This window comes from Haliotis rubra, unplaced genomic scaffold, assembly GCF_003918875.1.
Source record: "Haliotis rubra isolate DU_JTF1 unplaced genomic scaffold, ASM391887v1 Scf390, whole genome shotgun sequence".
NCBI lineage: Eukaryota > Metazoa > Mollusca > Gastropoda > Lepetellida > Haliotidae > Haliotis > Haliotis rubra.
Window position 1 is genome coordinate 687,304 of NW_025767069.1, and position 23,634 is coordinate 710,937.

The 23,634-nt window shown below is 39.9% G+C and overlaps 1 long non-coding RNA gene across 1 annotated transcript in view; it reads left to right on the forward strand.

Moving 5' to 3' along the window:
* Positions 1-17,041, forward strand: part of LOC124286761 — a 34,938-nt gene extending 17,897 nt beyond the window's left edge. Inside the window, exon 2 of the long non-coding RNA XR_006901104.1 lies at positions 16,348-17,041. This is a non-coding gene — a long non-coding RNA (uncharacterized LOC124286761). The remainder of the gene's footprint in view (positions 1-16,347) is intronic.
* The last annotated feature ends 6,593 nt before the right edge of the window (positions 17,042-23,634 follow it).

The following is a 23,634-nucleotide window of genomic DNA, read 5'->3' on the forward strand; positions in this document are numbered from 1 at the left end:
GTCCACTAGACACCCTGCATGTAAACATGGGGCCTGACAGACACCCTTATTGTAAACAACATACCTGTCAGGCGCCCTCATTGTTAACAACGAACCCGTCAGACACCCTTATTGTTAACAACATGCCTGTCAGGCGCCCTCATTGTTAACAACGAACCCGTCAGACACCATTATTGTTAACAACGTACCCGTTGGTCACCATTATTGTTAACAACGCACCCGTTGTTCACCCCTATTGTTAACAACGAACCCGTTGGTCACCCCTATTGTTAACAACGAACCTGTCAGACACCATTATTGTTAACAACGAACCTGTCAGACACCATGATTGTTAACAACGAACCTGTCAGACACCATTATTGTTAACAACGAACCTGTCAGACACCATTATTGTTAACAACGAACCTGTCAGACACCCTTATGGTTAACGACGAACCTGTCAGACGCCATTATTGTTAACAACGAACCTGTCAGACACCCTTATTGTTAACAACGAACCTGTCAGATACCCTTATTGTTAAAAACGAACTGTCAGACACCATTATTGTTAACAACGAACCGGTCAGACACCATTTGTGTTAACAACGAACTGTCAGACACCATTATTGTTAAGAAAGGATCCGTTAGTGATTTTTTTGGTGAAAACTGGTCCCGTCAGAGTTCTTTCTTGCAAACTATTCAGAGATCCCTCTTGTAGTGAAATTAATACAAATATAAAGAAATACACAAACTATCGTGATACATGTCTTCATTTTATAGTATTCACTATCAAAACTTTATAGTATTACACAAAAATACTAACACGAATTGTTCCACATCATGTTTCAGCTTTGTCTTCACTTTCACTGAAAATCATTTTATTCTCATACAAGCGTCTTTTAATGACTTCATCCTTGTCAAAGATACAATTATTTCACAATTTAAAAACCCCTTCTCAGAAATCCCAGTTTCAATCAGTGTCAAGCTTGACAAAGCGGATGCGGTTGAAACGTGTCGGATTCGCTCGGTTGACTCCTTTAGACCCCAGCACGAGGGAGATAGAGTTAGATTAGATTTATGATTTAAGTGTATTACTTTACAACCATGTCTATGACAAGGTCATGGGGTGTATTTGGATGGGATCATACGGTTCCTCGCGAGCGGACAAAAGGGATCACCTTCCAATATCTTCTGTAGCTATTGTATATGGAACATAAATGACCATTTCTGAAAACCTCCGCAACACGTCACCGACTTGACAGCTTTCCAAATCGGACACGCGTAAACACAATCACAAAGACCATCCGTCATGCCCATGTCCATTTTGGCTGCGGTCCTCGCTTCAATCAAATTTAGGCCAATTTCCGACAACTATGAACCAGGCATTGCTTAACCCTTTAGATCCACGAGCGAGACATAACAGCTAGTGTCAATGGGAATGCTAACCCCCTAGGGTTACTGATGTCAAATGAAAATATGACGGTGCGAAGCTGGCAGGCGACCGAATCTGCCTTGAAAGGTTTTACCTGTGTCCCGATACACCGTCCTTCCACAGGTGCCGAGATAAAGGTGTGGGGGTGAGCTACCCACTCGCATGGCTAATTGTCACAAATCTAATTGAGGGGATGCTGTGCTATTCATATACACCAAACGTCCTCTCGCGAGTTCGAAGCGGGCACGTGCTTCGACGGAGACACGCGAGGGCGCTATTGAAACCGCGCGTGCCGTTATTACCAACAATGTCGACGGCTACAATGACGGCTGTGCCAACCACGGCGCTCTGCTGCCAAGCACAACCCATGCCACGACCCTCAAACTGTATTATTCTTCTGCTTTCAGTCATGTTTACTTTTTGAATACCTAATTTGTTTGAAGCTAAACTCGCAGCCCAGTACCTGTACTGCAACGGTTGACGACTGTCACATATTTCGTTGTAATTTGTTCGTTTTTACACACGATCAGGTTTTTGGTTAACACGCTCTTTAACTTCTGGCATCAGTAGGTGGTTCGTCCAATAAGTTAAAAAGTTTAAAAATATATTTAAACAGATTAAATACTAACTGAAATCTAAAAGCACATCTGTGCTGTAAAACATTTGAGTGAGTGAATAAGTTTAGTTTTACGCCGCTTTTAGCAATATTCCAGCAATATCACGGCGGGGAACCAAAAAATGGGGTTCACAAATTGTACCCATATGGGGAATCGAACCCGGGTCTTCGGCTTGACGAGCGAGCGCTTTAACCACTAGGCTACCCTACCGCCCCGGTGTATCAGGGAGGGTGTGGATCACTTTATGAAACCTCAGTAACATGCATCCCCTATTATATTTCAAAGCAATAGGATTTACAAACTGTCATGGTTTTACACAACGAGTATAAACTCATTCCTGTAGAACATTTGTCTCAAAAATTAATTACGCTTAAACAGTACACAAACATCTTTTCTCATGAAACAAATTTACGCGCCCGTTGTCGCATGTTTGGTCGCTGTGGTACCGGTGCAGCTGAACATGTATTTCTTACCGTTCCTGTTTACAAGTCTGCAGTTAGCCAACAGTAACATCAACATGTTAAGTGCAACTGGAAACAATCACTAGTTACAAACTGCGTGAGCTTTATTAAATTGTTTTGCCAAATGTCCCCCATTCTCTGTTATGCAAGATACTATGCTTAGTTCTGATTTGATAAGTGCCCTGGGCCAATTCGAAGCTTCGTACGGAAGTGACGTCATCAAGTGACGTCATCATCCCATCTTCTAAATCCAGCTCAGCAGAAAGTGTCTCTCGCTCGTGAGAGTAATTTGATTTGATGGCTAATGAAGCGTTTTGCCCGTAGAAGCGGACTCAAAAAGGAAGCAATTATAGCAAATGGTAGTGGTGTTTTTATTGGACGGAAATATGTTATAGCCTGTATAATCGAGGGTAAATGTCACCAAATATTAGACAATTCAACATGAAACTGACAATCAAACCAAAATGAACATTCCGAGAACATTCATAAGCATGTAGGAAGAATTATACAGAAGTGATACACAGTTTCTCAATTCCTTTCAAATAGATAATCAAACTTCCATGTTACAATGTATGAAATTTAAATCATAAAAAGACGAAAACAGCAACAACGAAACAAACATAACACCAATAAACAACAGCAAAATGTTTTACCAAAGACTTTGTATTTTTGGTTATTTAGCTTTAACACATCTCTATGTCAAGGCCTTAGTTTAATTTCGTAAGCAAAATAGAATTACGTGCCTGACACATATTTTATTGGGATTTTATAAATGTCCAAGTTAATCGCATTAATGAATATTCTGTTTAGAGGTTGTTGGCGATTACGTGCCTGACTCTGAGTGTGTGGGTTCGAATACCGGATGGGACTCAACCCAACAAAAGTACTAGAATCTGTACTTTACTAAGGAAGTGCAATCCCAAATATAACATATGTTAGGGTTGTCCGTTTCGAGGTTTGACCTTGACTATTTCAAAACATCAACAAAGGAAGTTTATTAGTTGCAAAGATGAAGGAAAAACAAGTTCTATTGGTAGTCAACTTTTTTATTGCAAAGAGTGCGACGTTTCGGTGTAGGTACTAACACCTTTATCAAGCAAGTGCAATAAAGAAGTTGACTATCCATAGAACTTGGTTCTCCTTTGTTTCAAAACAACTTGACCGCAATTGAAGATAGTACGGTATTTCTATATATCTCAATACAGCACACCCGTAAACGCTATACATAATATGACTAAAGAAACATATCAAAGGCAAGGTCCATTATGCTGTGTAAATAGTTTTTTTTAATAGTAAGCACGGTGCAGAATACCATCTCTGCTTTCTGAATAAACTATCTGAAATATATTGTTAATATTAAACACTCGTATTCCAATACGAGCTTGTCACGCATGTTTTCGAAGTGGTCTCAATAGATGACCCATTTACCTCTCGCGATCTCGCTATCAAATCTTTTTTGACAATATTTTTATGGACTACACACGTGACCGAACAGCCCAATGAGAGAAAAGCCAACTGACCAAATTACAGTAAGTGGGCATAGTCGTGCACTAATTATCCCCCCTTCCAACCCTAAAACCCATTTTCCCCGCCCCCATTGTCAAGGGGTACTTGAAAGCACACACTGTCACTTCCACCTTGCCCACCTGCCGAGAATTCTTTGAAGTTGCCGCCCTCACCTGAGTTTTAGGTCGTCACGGCCCACGGTTGCATGTAAATGCCCTTGTGACTAGCGAAGCGGATTACGGATTTGTAATAGTAACTTTTATACACAATAGAAAGAAAATTGGTGTTTTATTCTAGATTGCGACGCTCCGTTGATTCCAAAAGCGCCTAAAGAGCTACTTAGTCAACGGGAATTACCATTATCGTAGAAAAAGAACCATACACTTTTTCATGATCGTTATTGCACGTAAATTTAGCCTAATGTGTGTTTTTCGCCATAAACATATGGTTCAAGGAAATCACTCTCCATGACCGTGTGGTGCGCTGCGTCTCAAGTGGTTGTAAACTCGGGTCATCTGCTGGCTATCTGGTCAGCACACGGCTGGACGTCACTCGTGGTGGCTTCAGATTGCCAGTAGCTGGACACAATACTAGCCAAATGTTGACTACTTTAATTGTCTTTAATTGTGCGCTGTGCTTCAGTCTAAAGTTAAGTGGGTCGTATACTACTACTACTACAACAACTACTACTACTACTACTACTACTACTACTACTGGGCGGTGGGGTAGCCTAGTGGTTAAAGCGCTGGCTCGTCACGCCAAAGACCCGGATTCGAATCCCCACATGGGTACAATGTGTGAAGCCCATTTCTGGTGTCCCCCGCCGTGATGTTGCTGGAATATTGCTAAAAGTGGCGTAAAACCAAACTCAGTCAGTCAGTCAGACTACTACTACTACTACTACTACTGCTACTGTGTTGTCACAACCCCTAGTGTACAGTACACAACCCTGTGCACTTAAAAGAACCCACGAATCCGTTGGTATATGACCAGATGGTGGCCACATGAATACGTGCAAACACCAAGTTGCGGGTACAGCAACGTGCAGTGAACTTGGACAAGGTACTGTGACTATGTGTCCCAGTCCACCCAGCTGTGAATTTGGGTACCTCGTTAGGATGAGAGAGCCACAATAAACTCGGTGCGCCTAGTCGCAGCAATAGTTGTATACTCCCCAGGGAGTTGAGATTGATAACACGATGTGACGTTGAGATTGACATCCAATGATCGAGGGAAACAAATACCAGCGCCTTGAGCAAGCAATGATTGCATGGATATGTGCGCTATATATATAAATATCCTATACTACTACTACTACTACTACTAGGGGCGGTGGGGTAGCCTAGTGGTTAAAGCGTTCGCTCGTCACGCCGAAGGCTCGGGTTCGATTCCCCACATGGGTACAATGTGTGAAGCCCATTTATGGTGTCCCGTGAGATTGCTGGAATATTGCTAAAAGCGGCGTAGAACTAAACTCATTCACTCACTACTGCTACTACTACTACTACTACTACTACTACTACTACTACTACTACTACTACTACTACTACTATAGTGACAAATATACAACTTCTTTTATTTCGTGAGTGGGACGTTTCCGTACAGATTCATGTACGTAGTCAGGCAGGACATTTTTATCGAAACGTCCCACTGACGAAATGAAAGATGCTGTTAGCAATAAAGTTTGTCAATATTGTCCTTCCCAACCTCTAAGATGCCACTTAAAGAAGTTACAACTACTACTACTACTACTACTCCTACTACTTCAAACTCTGAAGGTTACGTCTACAACTCAACGACCACTTCCTTTATTTTCTACTATTTCTGGCTACTACTGGCTACTGTCCTATTCCACCACTACCGATCCACAATATACACATAACTTGCACAAGTCTCTAAGGTAATAATTAATAGTTTAAAGGATAATTTCTAAAAAAAAATAAAAAAAAATATATGTCCCCTTATCTAGACTTGCCTCTTTAAAGGACAGAACGACTATACACCCATTGGCTATTCAGTACAGCCTTGGAGCAAGGCTACACGCACAGGTAAAACAGGGTATTCTGGAAGTCCAAAATTATGTCAAAAGTGGCTGACTTACGAAACAAGGGGGGCTGTGGGGTAGCCTAGTGGTTAAAGCGTCCGCTCGTTCGATTCCCCACATGGGTACTATTTGTGAAGCCCATTTCTGTGATATTGCTTGAATATTGATAAAAGCGGCGTAAATACATACTCAATCACTCACTCACTAAGAGACAAGGTGTGCACATTGAAATATACATAATGTCAATTCAACCACCAGGCATTTGCCCAAGGTGTCGTGTTGACTATAACAAATACACGTTCAACCAGAGCAACGACATTGTAAAAAGTGTGTTACATGGTTCTCGTCGTTTACAAAATATATCGTCATGCATATGATCAATAATACAAAACACTATCGTATATACGTCGGTGTTGGCCGGATAAACGTCAGTAAAACAAGAGAACATAAATCATTAGAGTAAAAAGCGTTACCTGTGTATTATTGCATTATAAATTAACGTTGTCTTGTCGCCGCTGCAAATGTATCCAAACATATTATCGACAACGTTGTTACGTCGCGAAATTATTACATGTAATCAATCGAAGCTCTATAGATTCCTTCAGCAAACCAAACAAAAGATGTTCAAATAATATCTGTAATTTGAATTTTAAAAACAAACCCTGTATAGGTACACAAAGAAACCCTGTATAGGTGCACAAAGAAGCAAGCGGTAAATCTTTCGATGCTTTGTTTGGTGTAAGGCCAACGTAGGCATATAGTATATCAATGAATGCTTTGTTTTGGTGCAATGTGAATCTAGACACATATATAGTATATCAATGGATACTTTATTATGGCGTAAGCATAATGCCGGCATGTAGTATATCAATGAATGTTTTGTTATGGTGTAAGCTCAATGTAGACACATTGTGTATATCAATGAGTGCTCTGTTTCTGTGTAAGGTCAATGTAGACATATAGTATTTATCACATGATGCTTTGTTCTGGTAAGATCAATGTAGACATATAGTATTTATCACATGATGCTTTGTTCTGGTAAGGTCAATGTAGACATATAGTATTGATCACATGATACTTTGTTCTGGTAAGGTCAATGTAGACATATAGTATTTATCACATGATGCTTTGTTCTGGTAAGATCAATGTAGACATATAGTATTTATCACATGATGCTTTGTTCTGGTAAGATCAATGTAGACATATAGTATTTATCACATGATGCTTTGTTCTGGTAAGGTCAGTGTAGACACATAGTATTTAACACATGATGCTTTGTTCTGGTAAGGTCAATGTAGACATATAGTATTTATCACATGATGCTTTGTTCTGGTAAGGTCAATGTAGACATATAGTATTTATCACATGATGGTTTGGTCTGGTAAGGTCAATGTAGACATATAGTATTTATCACATGATGCTTTGTTCTGGTAAGGTCAATGTAGACATATAGTATTTATCACATGATGCTTTGTTCTGGTAAGGTCAATGTAGACATATAGTATTTATCACATGATGCTTTGTTCTGGTAAGGTCAGTGTAGACATATAGTATTTATCACATGATGCTTTGTTCTGGTAAGGTCAATGTAGACATATAGTATTTATCACATGATGGTTTGTTCTGGTAAGGTCAATGTAGACATATAGTATTTATCACATGATGGTTTGTTCTGGTAAGGTCAATGTAGACATATAGCATTTATCACATGATGCTTTGTTCTGGTAAGGTCAATGTAGACATATAGTATTTATCACATGATGCTTTGTTCTGGTAAGGTCAATGTAGATGTCACACGATGCTTTGTTCTGGTAAGGTCAATGTAGACATAGTATATCAAAGAATTCTTTGTTGTGGTGTGAGGTCAAATCAACAAGTTACTCTTTCAAGGAACCGTCTTTACTGTAATTAGACAACTAATAAGCAGTTCTTCCCTTTTCGGTCTCGACACACCTGTCGAAAGTACTTTCGTCACCTGGCGTTAATTTTAGTCCGTCCGTCATCTCATTTCCCCACCTGTCCCTTTCTGCAGGTATTTCACCCCCCTGAGTGGTGGTCCTAATACCAGATTAGCGCTCCGCTGTCTTCCGACACCTATTTTAATCCCCTCAAGGTGAAAATACCCGCGGTGACATGGAAATTGTTCCCTATGTAATTTTATCCCACGGACCAGATTACACGGGGATACTTGCTCCGTGGGTAATTGCTCCCATACCTAGCAACAGGAACAAAAGCCCGAGAGCAGGTGTATGTCATCAAGTATTGTGTGTAGATAATCAACTCAATTGTCTCACCCCTGGAATGACAAAGCCAATTGATAACGACGAATTTTTGCCTGGCAAAGGCGTCCATGGTTACAACAAGCCGCCATATTGGTTGTCGCCTGTCATGTATGTGGCTTACGAGATTAAGCGTGACTTTAGTAAATGAATGCAGCTTAAGACGAACTGTATTTAAGCTGTGATGATTTGTTATATTTCGATATATAATAATGAGCTGTGTTTAACGCCTCTTAAAAACCCAGTCATACCACAGCGAGTCAGCTGTATGTTTGAGGTAAGCGGCGGGGGACACCAAAAATTAGTTTCACATAATATACCCATGTGGGGAATCTAACTCGTGCAAACGCTTAACCACTGGGCTACCCCACCGCCCCGATACAAGTCTCAGACGTTTACCGCTTTGGTGAAAGCCACGAGCTAAGGTATATTGTAACCAAAAAGCATAGAATCATATTCGGATCGAACCGGAATTCTAATCTTCAGTCATAGGTTTCTGGTGTGCCCAAGGGACGCAACTCTGCACTGCGAATTATGGCGCCTTAGACCACTCAGCCACCCGTGTCGACGGTAGTGCTTAAAACATGTATGTGTTAGTAGTAGTACTGCGAGTATGAGTGTTTGATATGATTAAATACAGACGTACATTATGCAATGCATTACACTTGAAGAACATGTACCCTATTCATATGAACCGCGAAGATCCGGGTTAGAATTGATCTTCAATAACCTATGCTTGTCGTAAGGGGCGACTAACGGGATCGGGTGGTCAGGCTCGCTGACACATGTCATCATATCCCATTTGCGTAGATCGATGCTCATGCCGTTGATCACTGGATTGTCTGTTGTCCAGACTCGATTATTTACAGACCTCCGCCATAGAGCTGGAATATTGCTGAGTGCGGTGTAAAACTAAACTCACTCACTCATTATCACCAGAAATGAGCTTCACACGGGGGAATCAAACTTTCTAGGTGATGAGCCAACGCCACAAGGCTACCACACCGCCGTACTGTCTGTTAGACGTATAGCTATAGAATGGCCCTTCGACAAAACTGTTGAAACTGACTGTCAGTTAGACCCGTGAAGATCCGGGGTAGTTGTCTTCAGCAACCCATGCTTGCCACAAAAGGCGACTATGCTTGTCGTAAGAGGCGACAAACGGGATCGTGTGGTCAGGCTCGCTGACTTGGTTGACACATGTCATCGGTTCCCAATTGCGCAGATGGATGCTCATGCTGTTGATCACCGGATTGTCTGGTCCAGACTCCAGATTATGTACAGATTGCCGCCATATAGCTGGAATATTGCCGAGTGCGGCATAAAACAAACTCACTCACTCAGTGACTGTCAATTAGTGTCGGTTATCAAAAAATAAATCGATGTTCACAATTTCCAACTGTTACCCTATATGTAACAAGACATGTTCCCCGTTTGAAAGTCTCTCTTACAGACGTAAGTTAAAAATAATGACTGACTGACTGACTGAGTTTGGTTTTACGCCGCTTTTAGCAATATTCCAGCAACATCATGGCGGTAAAAATAATGAAATATTTTCTATCCCTTATAATGCGACTGCTGAAAAATAACATTGCCGTTGGAGGCATCGTTTCCCGTACTCGTGAAGATGATGATGATGGGTAGTCAGCCTTGCTGACTTGGTTGACACATGTCATCGTATCCCAGTTGCGTGGATCGTATGCTTATGCTGTTGATCATTGGATTGTCTAGTCCAGACTCGATTATTCACATTATTTCCATACAGCTGGAATATTGCGGAGTGTGGCGTTAAACAACAAACGAAACTTAACCTAACCTAATCTTTTCGTACGATATGTACTTAAAGAAGAACCTTTGCCGGTGGCGACAGAAGGAACGTGCGGTTAACCTGCACATGTATTTCGTGCCATATTCTTCAGTTGTACTTTAAGCAATGCCCATTATCACGTTCTGCATGAAATGCACGTGCAGCACACAATGCCCTGACAGGTACTGCGTGCGGTCCATTTATCAGACTACAAAACAGACTCCTTGTGATAAAATTATACTCTTTAATTGGACAAGAAACTCGCTGTAAAATTCAGAGTTAGAACTCTCAAAAGCGATAGGTTGGAAAAAGAAATAATGCACATCCCCCCGAATGATTTGTTGTTGCATCAAGGCACAATATCAAGATAAGTAACGTGGCTGAAAGACAAACCGAAAAAGTACAAAACGAGATTGAATCAGTAAGGACACGGCCGACATCGAACGATTTATTTTACAAAATTGCTCACTTTCTAACATCGATGGCAGTGGCAAAAGTGCTAAAAAAGTTCATATATCTAGGATTATTTTAAACCTTCAAGTGCAATACATGAACTGTTGGTGAAATTGAGTTTGGGTAACAGACGCACTTTAACACCTCTCGTCAAAACAATGAAAACATGATTCCATTGGCCCGTCTCCCGTGGTATGAAAAACGCGTAAGTTTGACATCGCCGCGATTACAAGCAAGCATCAAGTTTTAATCAATATGGATATGATAAGACCGAGTGGATATCTAAACAGAGGCCAACACTTAGATCAACACCATGTATCATATTTGTCGAGTAATATGAACATCCAGTATATTGACGCCCGCGGACCGGGTCGCGCAGCCATATACATTTCGAGATCGAATTTTACGTTTCAAAGGTATTGAACCTAATGTTTGTTAAAGGTATCGATAAATGGAATGAAGTATTTCCGTAATGGATGGAGTTTTTTGTTGTTTTTTTCCGAGGGGATGGGGGTTGGGGAGCGTCGACACACACGACAAGTTAAAGTATACCCGCCCTCTTCGAAGAGCGATCGTAGTGCTTTGTTTGGCGTTTGTCGTATAGTTACGTATTACATGCGGTAGATTATTGAACGTCGTCAGTACGTACACAAACACGTACGCACGCACGCACGTACGCACACACAAATTAAATATCAAGGCATTTGTACCCGTGAGGAATCATATTGACAATGTTTATCTAAAAGTCTCGAAACCCTGTTTTACAATCCCCTCATTTGGTTCAAGTCAGACATCATCACCACCACCACCATCATCATCACCATCGTCATCATCATCATCATCATCATCATCATCACCACTACCTTTGGTATTTCATTTTGATCAATGACATGTCCCTTGTGGAAATTCCGGAGAACAACTCCCAAGAACCCTCTAATGAGAATATTTGTGAATATCCGGGTTAGTATTGATCTTCAAGAACCCATAGTTGTCAGACGCGATAGACGGGATCGGGTGGTCAGGTTCGCTGACGTGGCTGAGGCATGTTGTCGTATTCCATTTGCGTAGAACGATGTTCATGATGTCAGTCACCGGATTGTCTGGCCTTCACGTGTTATTTTACACCCCCTATTCACAGTGCTTGAATATTGCATTATTGAATAAAGTAATACACGCAGTCAAATGTGGATGGTTACGATGAGTGAATTTGCAGTCAACCCCCGATTTGCATATTTAACACATGCCTCTTTATTAGTTAACGCAACACTCTCCATATCATGTTTAAATATGGGGTCCAGACTCGATTATTTACAGACCGCCGCCATATAGCTGTAATTTTGCTGAGTGTGGCGTTAAGCAACAAACAAACAAATTAAAATCTGGTCATGAATCACTGTTTTTATAAAGTGTAATATAGCAAATCATAACATCATGTGTTGTTTGTTTGTTGTTTCAGTAAAATACCTTGATATTGTTCAGGTATATCCCAGCTGGATGACGGCGGGCTGTAGATAATAAAGTGTACATGTACCTATATGAAACACTCATATAAATTTACCCAACCAGTATGTGCACATCCCATTAATATTCTTAATTATACCCGCACTAAAAATGTAGAAATGTGTTTCAACTCCCGCTTAATCCCACACGACAGCTTTCAGCCACGAATGGTCTATTCCCGCATTTGTGAACATACCTATTTGCACCGACACAACCTGTGCAAAGCACATTTAAGAAAACATAACATTTTGGGCGAAATCACGAGATATAGAAGTAAAAACTCTGCCACTTTTCAAGCAGTCATTAAAGCCTTTGTTCTAGCACGTGCAGGACAACAGACAAGCACGTGCAACCATCATGCGGCGGAGTAATACAAACACAGTCCGTGAATGTCGTGAGTCTGTGCATGACTGTCGAACGCGCGCGGTAACCCTAGAATCTTTGTACGTCTGTTTCCTGCGAGAGACTCGTCTCTCTGCAAATATTTACCCCGCGCTGTTAGTCCGGGGCTGGGGACAGGGGGGAAAGTTCCCAAGGTTCCAAGGGCGAGGAAAGTGCCCGGATCACGGTCTTGAAGAAGTTGGTCTTCTGCTCAAGGGACGTCTTGGAGTGTGGTGGCACGGGCTTCGTATCGATTTCCCTGCTTGTGGACGGGTCTTTGATGTGTCACCAATATAGGTTTAACGGTACAGTCGCGGGGCCCGTGTTTGCCAGTTGACAGGGGGATAAATGCAAATATCTGAAAAAGTTGGAATTAAATAAACTCTCTCTGTCTCTCTTTCTTTCTCTCTGTCTCTCTCTCTCTCTCTCTCTCTCTCTCTCTCTCTCTCATTATGCTCGCTATGGTGTTAATGAATAAAAAAACCTAAACATCGCAAAAAATATGCTTGCAGCGTTCGGTTGCCGTCTTTAACAACATTTGTCCAACAGCTCGACATAAATGTTTCCATATCAGTCCGGGTTAGTTGAACATGTGAAACTGATGTGTCTAAAACCGTCAAACGTCACACGCGCCACTATGAGTTGAGTTGGGTTTTGCGTCACATCGCTCCACTATACCGTGTATTGGTCGATGTGAGTTGAACCTTCTTACTGTGTCTCATACCACGCAGTACCACTGTACCACTTCAGTAACGGGGCGGTGGGATTAGCCTAGAGGTTAAAGCGTTCTCTCGTCACGCAGAAGACCCGGGTTCGATTCCCCACATGGGTACAATGTGTGAAGCCCATTTCCGGTGTCCCCCGCCGTGATAATGCTGGAATATTGCTAAAAGTGGCGTAAAACCAAACTCACTCACTCAATCAATCACTGAACCAAACAGTTATGGATTAAAAAATATTTGGGGGATTTGTTTGTTCTGAAGACTCAACACGCTATTCCATAAAAATATCCAAAAAAATGTCCATGATCCCCGTTTTGATCAATATATATGCTGACAATGGCTCCAGACCTTGAAGAAAAGCATTCTTTAAATACACTCCATAGTTCATGTGTCACTTATACGGCAATATGCAACTCATGAAGACATATTGTTCAACTTCAGGACATCTGACGGTGATACAGGCATAGGGCTATTGATAACTCACCATTTCATTATCAACCCGAACTTCCGTTTAACCCCAATTAAAGCTCACTAACATACATGAATTACTTCTACAGTTATTGTCTTGGAAAGAGATTTGACTGCGTAATTCTCTGTTTTTATGTGCTCACGAACAAATAAATACAACGTTAGAGAGAAAGGGGTCATCGGTCGGCGCACAAATGCTCACGTTGCACGACCCAAAACATGTAACATTTCTATGTATATCCCAAAACACAAGAGAAATTTTTGGACCTAAAATCGAAACCAGCGATCCCTAAACAGTTCCAGAAGCAAACGGAATCGGTCATTATCCGTGTTTGCTCTTGCGACAATTAAAGAAGCTCTTGAACATGAATTTAACATTTGCTACCTGAAAGGCCAGCCTACGAGCATTGTATAAGAGATGTGCCTATAGATAACGTTGTTTGCCGTGACCCTAGGACTAGTCATTGATTAACTTACACACCAAAGCCCATCCAAACCGGTGCGTGTTGAGAGCGACCTTCTACTTTGAAGTGTTTACGCGTTGGAAACTATCGTCTTTGTATCAGCCCAATGTTTCCCACTAAAAAGGAAGTCCCGCTTGAATGCGACAAATCAGGTGTACAAAATTGTTGGCCAATTCTTGGTAAAAGGCCGCCAGTCGCGAAACGGAAAGCTTAGAGACTATTATTCGCTGAAAAATAGCAACCAATTTTAACGGGCGGTTTGGTAGATGGTTTTCATGTGTTTTATTGTCCAAGCACTCTGCCTCGGGGCGAAGGGATTGTGCGAGGGTTTGGTCTTTGAATCCAGACTTCGCCAAGCAAGGCTCTCCATAGGCTTGTAGACTCGACAGAAGAGCTAACCAAACATCACGATCGTGTTTTCTCGCTCTTGCACGAGCTGGTTTTGTTTTACCTGTCAGCCTGCTGAAAAGATAATGTTTTCGTGGCTTTCCACCACTCTCCATTGCACCTAGAGCTCATCCACATTTCAAAGAGTCCCCATTTAATCCCATTATGACGACAAATCTCGCGAGATCTTTTGGACGCCGCGCACACGGTGATGAAATCAGTACTTGTCGCGAGCGGAAGCTTCTCTTTTAGACGATATCGTTGCGATAATGCAGCAATTCTAAACAAAAATAAAATTCTCTTCTCAGTCCTTTGTTTGAGCAATTACACAGAAACGGCTTGTCGTCTGTAATGGACGGACGCTCTCGCTACCAAGGCTGAACAGTTCGCATTAGCAAACATTTTCTCACAATATTCCAACAAACTGTGCCTTTCTCCTTCAGGTATTGTTCGTGCAGTCACGGAGAACTGAAAACCTCCACCTTCGACGTATATTCCTTTCCCAACAAACCATTCCTGAAAGAATTTTGAAAGATACTGCTCCGGCCATTATTCTTATCGTGACATGATAAAGAATATGGAGGTGGTTTTACTTGACGATTGTTTATCTACTTTTAATCGGAGAAACAGCGGTCGTGTGACGTGAAAGGACATGGCGACGCTAAAGCGATACTGTTGTTTCAGATCGTGTATGTGCATATTGTTGTGTTTGTTTTACTCTTGAAGATAATAAATAGCGCGGATCAAGTAGCGAGAAGACGTCATTAAACACTTGCACGGATGATTTTTTTAAAACTTTTGATATTTTGGTATTCTTTACCGTCATGGGACATCCAGACTCGAATACAGTAATGAAGTCTTACGAAGCACATTTCACTCACGCGCGCACGCACGCGCCAACACAGAAGCGAGTGAGTTAAGAATTACGGTTACATCGGCAATATTTCAGCCATGTCGTGACTAAAACGAGTCATATATTGATAATAAATAAAGTTCGATTTTAAAATCTGTCAACAAAGAAAGTAAAACAACTAGAATATCACAGTGAAAAAATTAAAACTGGCATGTAACTTTCAAATATACTACTATTTAGGACAATACAATATAAAAAAGGCCTATAGATCCCTAACAACTGAAGGTAGATCACCATACCAGGGACGCGCACACACACGAACATACACATAGGTACATATAGATTTAAAATTATATCCTTTGCCACGTTCTTTTTCGATATTGATATTGATTTCATATGCAAGAAATACGAGGAATCAATTTGACAGAAAACACACGTGCATTGTGATGTTATTTAATAAATATTTCGTTTAAATATCGTGACAATACAAGATGGGACGTCCCAGTGTTCTGTCTTATATTGGAAAGGCTATAGTCGTTGAATGATATTTAAACTGAAACCTTTACTTCTTTTTACTCAAGGAGTTTTGTCGATATTTTGTGTGTATATGTATTCAACCAGTTCGGTGGATACGGTTACAATAATTTCCAGTATTATCATATTTTCACGATCTGAAAATTTTCAAATTTCTTGCTATTGTTACCATCGATTTCAACTTTCTTAGCCGTTCCGTACTACACACGATCGACAAAATCCATCTTTGATATGTACGCTTGAATGTGTATATTTAGCGAGGAAGACGAATTCCTTCTCTTCACAGAGTGAAAATCATTAATAAAGTGACAGTTTGTCTTGGCGTGACCTAGTACGGCAACTAACAACCTGGAAACAAATTAAACCTAATAAAACCTAAATTCCGTCGAATGAATAAAAAGACGGCAACAAAAGTTTTCAAGAGCGCTTGGCTAATCTTGCCTTTGTATTCATGTCACAGATGGGCGACCCGGCATGGGAAAAGTTGGACTGGAAAACATACGGACGAGGAGCGGCCTTCGGGATGAGCAAAAAATCGAAACGGAAAACAAGGCGGAAACCTGACTAACCATCAAAAGCCTGATGAACGGGAGTGATTGGTGGTTAACACTGCCGATACTTCGATCATGCAAGACAATCTCCGATTTAAGATATTTACCGACGACAGAGAGGCAGGGGCTTCAGGGATGAAAACGAAGGCAGATTTGTCAAGGGTGAGAGGTCGTGAGGATTTGCTCTCCTGGTTTGGTGAATGAAAAAAGGGACTTGTAATTTAAATTTTATAGAAACAAAGTATTATGGGAAGGATTGGGGGTGATTAGGAGAGCATGGGGTTACACACACATTGTTATGAGGATCTGAATGGCATAACATCGGCATTCTCAAATCTAATCACATCGCCGAAAGAACAGAAACAAGTTACTTGTCTTCAGCCAACATGTTACAAGGAGTCAAATATTCTGAAAGACAAATAAATCAGTACAGTTGCAAGCCGATATATTTAGATATATAATCACTTCAATTACTAAAAGCGACAAAACAATTTCCTTACCAATAAGAAGTATCTGCTAAAATTGTACAATTTTGACGATATCATTATATGTGTTTATAAATCCAATTCCTATACAATAATAAAATGTTGTATCTGTGTAATACATTTGTGTTCTCTGTTTACATATAACAGTTGTAACGTCTGCATTACATACATCGACCCTTGATTACAAATTAAATATATTTGTTATATTGTTTCTTGAGTCGATTGTGTTTTGCCGTTTTCACAATCAAACACCAAAACGATCGCATATTCCAGGAATCCATATTATAACGAAAAACACTAATTACAATAAAATGTCCACCATTCATTGTTTGCGAAGATTCTGCAGCTGATGGTGTGTGAGGTTCCTTTTTCACACACTCGGCGATACGTCTTCCTCAAAGATGAATGTAAAAGATACGAAAATAGTTTTTCAAAATTGGGCTCGAAATCATACTTGAGTTTTTAGGGTAAATACACTGTGTAAAAGTCATCATTTTAATTTTAATAATACTTGAAGTACGACTATTGCATACATATTAAAAAAGTATATAAAGGGACATGTCTGTTACTGATAAGAAACAATACACTGTCATTTTAAACAATAACTAGACATTTAAAATATTACTTATCAATATAGGTATATACCACATCAACCCGTCCTTGCCAAACAAACTTTATTTCAACACGGCTCTCTTCACATCATAAGAACGAAAAACGCCCTTATAAATTCATATTAATCACATTTCTTAACAACAATTCTTAACAATTAATTTACATGTTTATAATATAAACCTAATTTCGACACATCAGACCCCAGCAGCGATCGGGACCACGCCCTGTGGGGTAGAGCCACAATCTCATTTTCCCAAACCCGATCCGTATGACGGAAAGGCTGGCTTCATTACACTGTCGTGCTTGCTAGTATTTATCAATATGATAATCCTCGCCGTCAAGCTAAGGTATAAGAAATCCCTGTCTTAGCTTCCTTGAAACTAGATGATCCAAATATTTAAGGCATCGTTGGGGAACGAAGGCGATACCTTACTAAGCACCCTCTCGTAGTCCGGCGAACGAGACTGTCTTTCCGATTCCCTAAGCCGGTCACATTCCCTGGCGTTAATTTCGGAGAAAACAACCTCAGTGATAATGAAGAAGCAATATGATCACCTGTATGTATATCGTTTACGGTTCTCAATTATACCTTCATAGGCATGTAGCGGTAGGCTTTTAATCTCAACAACGCCCTCTGGTTAGATGTTACATTAATTGAAATTCCTCTCAGTTTGAGAGTATATACGCTCTTCACTGGACTTAGTAGTAGTTCCTGTTATTTGGTTTGTGAATGTGTTACTGTTTACGGTTATCTCTAACTTAAGTCACGGTGATCGAACGGTAACTTTTAAAATGACTTTATATTGCACGAATGTATTAGGTATATACACAAGGTATGGACACTGCATATAAAGAGATAAGATACGAAAGCAATGGTGTTCAAAGACTATTTTTCATTTTAAACAATAACTTCACATTTGAAATGAGCATTCTTTATTAATATAATCTTGTACTATATAAACATTGAGATGTAAAGCTGATTATACCTGTATGAACACAATTCACCTTATCGGAAATCTTATCTCAGTCGCTTATTGTATTAAGAGGAAGCTGAATTTTCCTATATTATTCATCGATGTGAAATTCAAAAATGGAGCTTTTTGCAACTGCTTTCATATGAAGTATATCAGTCACGAATTTGACGTATATTATGAGCTGTATATAAGCTTTAGATCATTTACAATGAAACTTAATTAATCCGGAATCCCATATTCAAGACAATTACTGTTGGGAACACCTATTTGATTCGTTAGTCCGGATATTTGCTAATCCGGACATTTGCTTATCCAGACAAATATATTGTAAAAGTTATTTGATAGTACATGTAAATAACAAACATCATACTAAACACAAAGTTACAGTTTATTTGTTTCTGCTGGAATTTATAAATATATGCTTCTGTTGGAACTCGCTCGTGTAGTAATGTTTCGGTACACGCGATCTACCCAATTAACATTCTAACATTCTTCTCAAAAGCGGAATTTTCTTAAACCTTGCCACAAATTACAAAAGCTTCAAAACAATGTTATTTTATATATAATGGAATTTAAATCAGCCTATATATCACACCGTCGAATCATTGTGTATTCTCGGGAAAGAATAAAAATTCTCACATATCTGGTGTGGAGCAACGCCAGGCCGATAAACCCACCACCACGTTCATAAGTAATGCAAGCACCTTTACGCCTCTGTGTGAATTAGGAGGCATGAACAATCTCACAGCCTGTCGGAATAAACTATGCATGACCCCAACTGTTGTATATTTGTCAGACAAAAGAGATATAGAATATTTATGTGATGCTGATGACAAATCTTCATCTGGACGTTTCCTCTTTTAGTGGGAGACGATGTGAGCCTGTTTATCTGATTTCTTAAATTTCAGCGATAAATTTGAACTAAATAATATACAATGTTTATCATAAGTTATTTTGTTCAAATATCAGCGATATTTTTACTACGTGTTTGACAGATACCTACGTCTCATAGGAGTCGTCAAGAACTGATTTCACATCGTTTAAGTAATCTTTTAGTATATATATGGAACATATATACATGTATTTAAAACCTTACGATAACATAGGTGCAGTTATTCAAAGTTCGTGTCTTTCAAATCTACATTTTTCTGGTGCATTTCTTCTGTCTGCCGTTAATTTATGTTTCACTGTTTTATCAGGGGTTAGACACGAATAGTGTATGGTAGTGTCTTGCATGATGTACGTGTGTGCGTGCGTGCGTGCGTGTACAGGCATTGATGACACAAGGTAGAACAATCTTGTCGACTTACAATGCTCATGGTATATAGTGTATACATTTATAATATACCGTTTTCTTAAGGACACAACTATATCAACTAAATGTTGTTTTCTACAAAAGATATTAGTCTTGCTTCCAAAATAAAACATAATATTGTTGTGGTAATTTATTTTTTCTCAGAAAAAAGTCTCCCCATATGTCTCCCAACACCCTTTATATACATGGCGGGGAAAAGCGCGTAAGGCCACGACACTGTTAAAATTGACAAGTACACGAATTATAATCTAGAGCAAATTATGTGTGCTGATGATAATATATATAGTGAGTGAGTGAGTTTTACGCCGCTTTTAGCATTATTCCAGCAATATCACGACGGGGGGACACCGAAACTGGGCTACGCATATTGTACTCATGGATAATATAATGTATGTTGCTTGTTATCAATGTTCATTAACAAATGAATCAAATCTTCCTAATTTAAATGAAGGAAGTTTGTGTTGATCTCATTGTAGAGTGATGTTTCTTAAAAGGTGTTCCCGCGAAGAAGGATATTTGATTTGCTTTGATATTTGACTTCCATCATAGTGGCATCCAATATTGATAAAGTTGATTAATGTTTTCTACCCTCTTTATTGCCATCCATCCGCGTGTCGTGTATCTAGTCTTAAAGGCGACGTCCCAGTGTAAACTGTGATAATGTTAGGGCAAGAGGGAACGGAAGAGACCCTTGTGGAAACACTATTTGTCTTCATAGTTGATATATGTCTAATCAAGTATGTATCAGTTATGCTTTGACGTTATGGAGGTAATCAGCGCTGAAGATGGTATATGCAACCGATTTCCCCAACAACAGACATAAACCTACTATCGGTATTGTTTCAAGTTGTGTCGCCCATTTCTGGTGTCTCCCGCCGTGATATTGCTGGAAAATTGCTGAAAGAGGCGTAAAACTATACTCACTCCAGTTTTGTCAGCACCAGTGGTAAGCGCCACAGACTTGCATAGTTTCGGGCTATTCCCGCTAACACGCGTTAATGTAACTAGAATATACTCACTCACTATCTCACAAGACTTCGAAAACTCACACACTCACTCAGTCACCGGATCGTCGGAGCAAAAAAAAAAACCCACATTCATTAGCACTGGGTTTCCAAGGTAACGCGGTTCCACTACATACTGTAACATGTGATTGGGAGCAACAGAAAACAAATATATACTGAACAAGAGATGAACGCTATTTGCAGACCCAGGTACAATGGAAGCACGTCAATGTCAACGGATGAACATGCAACATCAAACACAACGCCGTCTTCATAATGAAGGCTGGTATATTTACTCTCCTAGCACGATACCTTTGTGTGTTGTACAACGTCAACAAGCATATAAGTGTATATCCCGATCACCCTGACCTGAATAATATCAGGTGGCTGTACGGGGAGTATGTCATACAATATGTATTCTCGTGATATGTTTCTCTCCGTGGTATTTTGTAATATGTGTACAGTTGGCGTGTACTTGCAATTGTTCACTTTTGTTAAACATAATCCACTCCGATTACGTTATTTTGATAATATTGCCAGTTGTATAAAAGAATTTGAAATTACCTCGTTTTATGTATTCAGGTGTATTGTTATGTTGATTATATGCAGCAAGTGACTGAATGCTGTTCAACTGTGATAAACACAGACAAAGTGACACACACACACGGAAACACACACACACGGAAACACGTCCTTCCACACACAGAGAGACAGACACACACAGAGAGACAGACACACACAGAGAGACAGACACACGCACAGAGAGACAGACACACGCACAGAGACAGACACACACAGAGACAGACACACACAGAGAGACAGACACACACAGACAGACACACACAGAGTGACAGAAACACGCACAGAGACAGACACACAGAGAGAGACACACACAGAGAGACAGACATACACAGAGAGACACACACACACACACAGAGACAGACACACACAGAGAGACAGACACACACAGAGAGACAGACACACGCACAGAGACAGATACACAGAGAGAGACAGACACACGCAGAGAGACAGACACAAACAGAGAGACAGACACACACAGACAGACACACACACACACAGAGACAGACACACACAGAGAGACAGACACACACACAGAGACAGACACACGCACAGAGACAGACACACAGAGAGAGACAGACACACGCAGAGAGACAGACACAAACAGAGAGACAGACACACACAGACAGACACACACACACACACAGACAGACAGACACACACAGACAGACAGACATACACACACAGAGAGACAGACACACACAGAGAGACAGACACACATACATGGTAGGTCCATATAAACGTATTCAGCATGATTCAGTTCAAAGTGAGGGGTGTGGGTACGATATTTTACCTATGTACATTTCGTAACAAAACGTTTTTTCTCACCAAACGTGTATATGTCATGTGACTATCCTGGTTACAGGATAACACCGTGTTACTGTTTGTGCAATAAAACTGAGACGTTTATTTTGATCGTGAGGCAGTTAAGTATACGTATACCCAAATACAGTATATCACAATAAAGTACTCATCTTCAAATAATCTCAGAACACACTGAGTCGATTAAAACGAGCACCAGTACATCGTCTTCCAACATTAATGATTATTGGCAGTTCTCAAATTCACTGACCGCTATTATACTAAATGATGCGCAATGGCGAGAAGGGGTTTATACTTCCATACATGAAGCTCAACGGCTAGATGTGGTTCATATTCTCCATTCAGAAGTGGTTTACTTGATTTATAATTGTTAAATATTAATCTGGCTGATTACGGTCTTCTAATCATTGTAGAACGTTTTTAACAATATATGAGAGAGAGAGAGAGAGAGAGAGAGAGAGAGAGAGAGAGAGAGAGAGAGAGAGAGAGAGAGAGAGAGAGAGAGAGAGAGAGAGAGAGAGAGAGAGAGAGAGAGAGAGAGAGAGAGAGAGAGAGAAATTATTTTATTATTGTGTCACGCAGATGTTTACATAATATATACAATCTTCTGTATCACATATAAAACATCTGCCCGATATTTCTACGAGACACATAAAATCCATAAAACATTGCATAGATAAAATATATCCCTATACACACATAGTAAAACTTAGAGATAAGATGGGTGGTGTAATATCATATGTTATAAAAATTTTCTTCTTTTAAACATAAGTAACACTGAAGCAGCTAAGGAATATACTAGGTTATCACATTCCATAATGAAAATAGTTTTTAACAATATATTATAAACCACTAGAGAGTGTTATCTGCAATTTCATTGGTCGAGAAACCTCGTCGAATATAGTTCGATTCCCTGAATTCATACAAGACACCAACCGTAAGTGTAATTTTGTTTTTAACATTTGAAACCCACTTTACACGATTGCATCAATCAAAAGATTGACTTAAAAGAAATTTCTTGGGTATATTCTCTTAGACACCGACCATAGTTTCAACCATTATTTAATACATCTCTGGTTACAGTCAACAAACCTTATCTACCGTATTCGCTAAGTACAGACGCACTTAAAACATGATTACCTACACCTATTGCATACTTGAATCTTTTTGTATCAACCCGGTCGATATATATGCTGTTTTGTATCAACCCGGTCGATATATATGCTATTTTGGAATGTGCCTGCACTTCATAACTATGCAGTAATATTTGTTTTATCTGGGAATCAACTATTTTAAATAGATAAGATCGCAGAATATTCTTTACCATGTACTTTAACTGCTTGGAAAGAACTAGGGACTTATTTCCTTTTTGAATGAGAGAATCAAGTCCTATTTAAGAACAACA